The following is a 6,000-nucleotide window of genomic DNA, read 5'->3' on the forward strand; positions in this document are numbered from 1 at the left end:
TATGCACATGTCCTTGTTAAGGACATAGTACTTGCATTGTCTAAGCTGAATAATATCTCTCAACAGCTTCAAGTACTACTTCAAGTAGAAAGAGTGTGTAAAACTCCCCCATGTACTGGAAGCCTGTTAAACAGCTGGCATAAAAAAGAAAAATCATGTACACTTGAGACAGCAGGAATCAGTTTATGCAGCAATTAAACGCACAATGCAGGAGGACTATAAAATACCAGCGTGCTTTAGAAAATATGGTTGCTTCCTATCAGTACCTCAGAAGGAAAAAAAAAAAAAATCTTATCACATATCTCAAATTCAGCAAGGCTCATCCGAACAACACCTGGAAAGGCTGTGGCACGTGCATTATTCTTTAAGAAGCAGAAGTAAAACAAGTCCTCCTCTTTATCGCACCAACCAACACACTACTGCACCAGGGCAGATAGTGAAAAAGACCAGGCGTAGGTACGCAGATCACTAAGGCAATAGAGATCGACTTTTAAGGGGCAATCAGGACTACTTTCTCAGCCATGTTGCCAGAGGTCAGAAGTATATTCGTGCCAACTGTTAACATTCAGTGGCTTAAATGCTTCAATTCCTTCCAACATCAGTGGTTCAGCAGGCCTTTTCAAAAGTCTGCAAGTACAATATACGCATCCTTTCCCACCTCCCTGTGCTGCCTCACACTTTATGCAGGGCAATCTTGTTTCAGTTTAAAAAAAACCACAACACCCAGTTGGTCTGAAGAATCTAGGTGCTGCCTGTGAATCATTTCAAACAAAAAAAAAACAAAACAGGTGCACTGACAGATTTCAACCTATTCTGCAACAAGCCTATCTTCGATGACCTCTCAAACAGGAGACTTTCCATAGCAAGTTGTTTTTCAGATGAGTATTTCATATTGATGAGTTCATCCCAGGCTCTCAGTGCCATAAAACTGCCACTCTCCCAACACAGAGGCGAGTCCCTACCTCAAAATAAGTTACATACCAATAGCTCTGATGCTCATTACAAACAGCCATCTTTCAATTGGAACTCTTACAACAGATTTGCTGAACTAGAGAAGTCTGCCTTCCGTCATGAACTGCAGAGCCCTTCCTGTTGGAAAGGCAAAGAGAGAGAAGATTTCAGCGAGTGAGAACAGTAAGAAACCAGCTACACTGCCAATTTCCTTGAACAGCCCAGTAAAGACATTGCCATTCCCCCAGGCATGCCTTCATTTTCATCTGAAGGATCTATCCTTCTGAAGGAGAAGTACCTCAATCTATATATCCCATGCAAACTCAGCTTGCCTCACTGCAACTCCTGTTTAAGGAGCACATGGTCAGAGATTGATCCCCTACTACAGTCAGAGGGGAAATAGTACTTGCAGGTAATGCTGGGTTCCAACCTGCCACTCCAAAGTTAGCTGAGATAACTGATGACCAGCTAGTTTGACCCAAGCACTCCCCAATATGCAGAGCTCTACCCATAAACACAACTGGCTGTTAAGTAACAGAGCTGGAGGGGAACCAGCCAGGGAGCACAAGGCTATGGGGGAGAATCTTCTTCCCAGTCCCACACAGCAAGTTATTTGTCACATCAAAAGCCAGAGTGCCTTTTTGCGATGTGTTAGTTGATGACTAAACTATGCTAATTTAAAAACTCTAGCTTCACCATAAGGGATAAATACAGATGAAAAATTAAAGTAAAAATGTCTGTTCCACAAAACATTGGGAGATGTGAACAGCAGGTGGGAAGCAATCGTCGTGGCTTAAATGGAACAATATACTGTCTCCAGGATATGACAGCTACTGAAAACCCATCTTCCTTCCTCTCTACCAGAGGTTAAACTAGAAAGTCACAAGAGTTAAACTGGTCTTCAAGTTACCTTAAAATAAACACAAAAAAACCCTACTAAAAACCCAAATCACACCCATCTAGACTCCAAATCCTCAGTTTATACATAAAGAAACAGGCAGAGGAAGTCCCCTCTGGCCTCCTACCAGTGCAGCAGAAAAAAACACTTGGGGAGAAAAAAACTGATCAATTTAGAACATTCTGTACTGCTTTGTTAATTTTTAATACCAACAATGCTGTATGCCACTGGAGTTTCATGCTACAGCACATCACTTGAAAAGGAAATGCCAACTTGGACAAAAAACAGAACAAAACAAAAATCAAAATATACAGAAAGGAAAAACCCCAGTATGTATGAAGGGATGGAGGTGAACACTGGCCCACACCAGAGCAAACACCACTGTCACAAGCACTTAGGTATTAGGCTTTCCACATTACAAATGGTTCAAGCAGACAGGGAGCAGGGAACAGACAAGAAAGCACAAGCTACAGAGCATCCAAGACCTTATGGATGCTTTGCACAGGAGCTGTTGAGAAATGCTTCTGCCATCCTCCTGTTCTCACTTCTCCCGATAAAAATAATTGGGGAGACAAATCTTGCGTTCTGTACTGCAACTTCTCTGCTGTCTTTCTCACACACACCCCACTTCACAATAATTGTTTCAAATCAGAAAAGATGAGCAGGAAGGTGAAAAGTGATAGAATATGAATACTCTAAGTACAGGGCACTCATTCTCAGGAAATAGGAGAATATGCCAATCAAGAGTAAAGAAAAGCTAAAACAAAAAACATGTATGCCTTACAGTTTTTATTTTCAGGCCATAAAAGCATCACCACCTTGAAAATGTGCATTTCCTGGGATTTAACAACTTGGGTTAATAGTGCTAGGCAAAGACAGTTATGCCTAGTCCATAATTCTACCCCCATAAAACGGGTCACACTGCACCTATTAGTGATGTTTCTTCACGATATCATCAACAGTCAACCTTAAAAAACAATTGCTGTTTGGAAATGCTCACAAACCCCTTCCCACAACTAATGCTTCCATGCAGGTTCGCATCAGGGAGCCATGTTGGACTATTTCTTTAACATGCATTCCCTACCTGTGCACAGTCACTAGCAAAAAGGTAAGTTTCAGCTCTGGACCCCCTGCCCATAACACTTTAAATCAGTCTCCTCAGATGGGCATCTTCTGATGGAGGCTGTCTCCCTCCTCCCCAAGTTTTACATACTTTTTTGAACTCAGCTCATCTAGACATTATGTCTACATCGCAAACTGCACAATTTCTGGCTAGGAGATTAGATTTTTATATCATCACTTCAGGGCTTTTGCAATTCGGTATTAGGAAAAAACACTATCAAAATGAAACACTAAGAGAGCACTGCGCTGATATGCAGATGCTAGCTGTGCAGACACACTCAGTCAATCTCTGTCTTCTAGGGAAGCTCTTTAACTTGTCTAAATCCCTCCTGTTCCTCTATTCTGTACTGATACTAAAAGAGGGTCTCAAATCACCCTGCAGAGAGAACAGACCCTAGAGAAAGACAGCAAACTCCTTTACAAATTCACCAGAAGGTCAGCTCAGCCAGACTCAGAACAGATTATCCACAGAGGATTGCCACCAACTATCCTCAGAGAACCCACTATCATCAACCAAATGACTGTACTAGGAGATCTGCTTTTAGAAGCACAAGGATGAGCTTCTGATCGGCTTCGTACTGACAAGGAAAGGCTAAAGAGGCTAACTCAGTACGCTTCTCTTCCCTTCTTGATCTGCAAGATATTTTTTTAACAGCTTTATCTGATGCGATCATTTCACATCAGACTTAACCAGTATCTTCAACCTCCCCCCTTTCCCCACAGCCACAAATAAGATTTAGTGAAGAGACACAGTCTAAACAGACTAATTTTTTGTGTTAAATTACATGTAAAGTCATATTTCACTACACACCTAGGCTTCGAGCTCCTCTCTACTGCTGCGAATTTCGTCTTTAGACTGGGAGCAGATCATTGCATTAACCAAAACAATATATGGGTTGCATATACATTCATCCTAGAAGACTTACAGAGCTCTTTGGACTAGTGATCAAAAGTCAGTCTCCTTAAGGGTATTTAAAAGCATTTGCGAAACAATATTTGTTTGCTCCGGCCAAGGAAGGAGGAAAGAAGAGACAGAAGGAAAAATACCCTCTAAGTTGCAGCTACATGCCAACTTGCATTCTTTCAGTTACAGGTCATAGAATCATCATAGAATCATAGAACCATTTAGGTTGGAAAAGACCTTTAAGATCGAGCCCAACTGTAAACCTAACACTGCCAAGTCCACCACTAAACCGTGTCCCTAAGCACACCATCTACATGTCTTTTAAATACCTCCAGGGACAGTGACTCAACTACTTCCCTGGGCAGCCTGTTCCAATGCTTGACAACTCTTTCGATGAAGAAATTTTTCCTAGTATCTAATCTAAACCTTCCCTGGAACAACTTGAGGCCATTTTCCTCTTTTCCTATCGCTTGTTACATGGCAAAAGAGACTGACACTCATGTGTCCCAACATGTAACAAAAGATGCCACTATATGCAAGTCAAATTTGTCTTGCATCAACAAAAAGTTATTTTCTTATTTAATGATACAAAAAATAAACACACACATATCCACCGATGTATCTATTCAACTGAAGTGTACAAGTATCACTCAGGAGCACCTAAAAAAAAAAAATCTCAAAAGATTTAAATGACCACTCCTAATGAGACCCCCTCAAAACTCAAGCCTTTGCGTGCACTCAAGGTAGCAGTTGCAGGAAACAAGGACAACAGACCAGCACAGCAAGGGGAGTGGTAGCGAAGAAGCTTAATGCCTCATCACTGCTAGAGGAATCTGAGAGGAAGAGGGTGTAGTCAGAGGAATTATCCCTATTCTGATTAGCATCAGAACAAAGGCTCACATTAGTTCTTCAGCCTAGGACTTCCCTAGAGTACTGGATAATAACCCTGTTGCAAGCATTAGAGGGATTTCCTTCCTCCTCCCCCCTCCAATCTACATCCCTCCCTAAAGGGAGATAAAAGGGTGAGGTCCGAAAAACAGCTTTATGTTTTGTTCTCTGAAAGACATATTCAGGTAGTTTCTTACCGCTAAAACATAAAATATACAAGTAAGATCCTTCTGTGATAGGTTCTCAAAAGTAACATCTGGGAGCAGGTATGGAAAAAAACAAAAAACATTTTCTGTTCGAAAGAAAAGGTCAGATAGTACAGATGGCTTATCGTGCATGCTTAACTCAGAAGGCAGGAGTTCGACAGTTTCTACAGCAAAACCAGAGAGTGGTAAGGGAGTGAAGAACACAAGGAAAAAAAAACAGCTTGTTCTGCACACCACAAAAACCAGGTTAACAGAGGTGTCACGAAAAAAAGCCAAGGCACAGCTACAAAGGAATCAGAACCTAAGAACGTTCAGAACACTAGCTTTTGAAAGAGGAAGTAACGCTAAACAGTAAGTGGCTGTCTCACTGCAGGAGAACATGGAAGGCAGCACATTCTGACTTCAGTCTACAGAAAAGTCACTGGCATTTGGACATAATGCAGGTTTAAAAAGCAGAGTCATGAAAAATAAAGTAACGGCATTAGCTTTCGTCTTACCTGGTGTTGACACAAGCTGGCAAACAATGGTTGTCAAGTTAGTATGACTAAAGTGATGATTCAGTGACGACAGGTTGATTCACGCACCTAGGAATGCACAAAAAATTAAGTATTAGCTGTGAATACACAGGGGATAAGAAGGGCACTCTGTCACATAGAAGAGCCAGAAGACTGAGGGATAGAAGCAGCTCTATTATGTTTTTAGGACACAGGCACACAGCTATAGGCATTATTCACAAAATTCGGATCTAGGTTTAAGATATACTGCACAAGTTACTCAAAACCAAAGAATATTCAAAACTACCCTCACACATTGCATTTAAAAATCTCAAGTACAAGAAGAAAACAGATCAGTTTCAAACACAGCAGAGCATTACTGAAAACGTTTTCAGCAGCACTCAAGCTTTATTAATTTTTTTTTTCAATAGGACAGAATCTTCTCAGAAGTTACCTGAAATACATAGATTAAAACTTTTACAAATAAAAATCTAGTGATCACAAACACTGCTTACTTCCCAAACAAATACAGGAGCA

At 41.0% G+C, this 6,000-nt stretch overlaps 1 protein-coding gene across 2 annotated transcripts in view; it reads right to left on the reverse strand.

The window, feature by feature from the left end:
* The window catches only part of SUSD6 (sushi domain containing 6), an 86,316-nt gene extending 80,812 nt beyond the window's left edge, over positions 1–5,504 (reverse strand). For both annotated transcript variants that reach the window (XM_086613671.1, XM_086613672.1), the window contains exon 1: positions 5,467–5,504. The gene's annotated coding sequence lies outside the window, so the exon portion shown is untranslated. The remainder of the gene's footprint in view (positions 1–5,466) is intronic.
* Between the last annotated feature and the right edge of the window lie 496 nt (positions 5,505–6,000).

Source organism: Tauraco erythrolophus, chromosome 6 (assembly GCF_009769465.1).
Source record: "Tauraco erythrolophus isolate bTauEry1 chromosome 6, bTauEry1.pri, whole genome shotgun sequence".
In the NCBI taxonomy this organism is placed as follows: domain Eukaryota; kingdom Metazoa; phylum Chordata; class Aves; order Musophagiformes; family Musophagidae; genus Tauraco; species Tauraco erythrolophus.